Here is a 229-nt window from a genome sequence, read left to right on the forward strand (position 1 = left end):
GACCCATGAGCAATATGACCTCTGACCCCTAATCCATACTGGCTGAGCTTGTATGTGGGCCATGTGGGGTCTCAGATTTCCAGTGGTGGACGAAGTACACAAATCAAGTACTTCAGTAAAAGTACAGATACGTATGATAGAATATTACTCCAGTAAAAGTACTCCTTTTTTAATTTTACTTGAGTGAAAGTACAAAAGTACTCGATTTTTTATGTACTTAAGTAAAAAA

This window comes from Sinocyclocheilus grahami, unplaced genomic scaffold (genome assembly GCF_001515645.1).
Source record: "Sinocyclocheilus grahami isolate Dianchi unplaced genomic scaffold, SAMN03320097.WGS_v1.1 scaffold1256.1, whole genome shotgun sequence".
Lineage (NCBI taxonomy): Eukaryota > Metazoa > Chordata > Actinopteri > Cypriniformes > Cyprinidae > Sinocyclocheilus > Sinocyclocheilus grahami.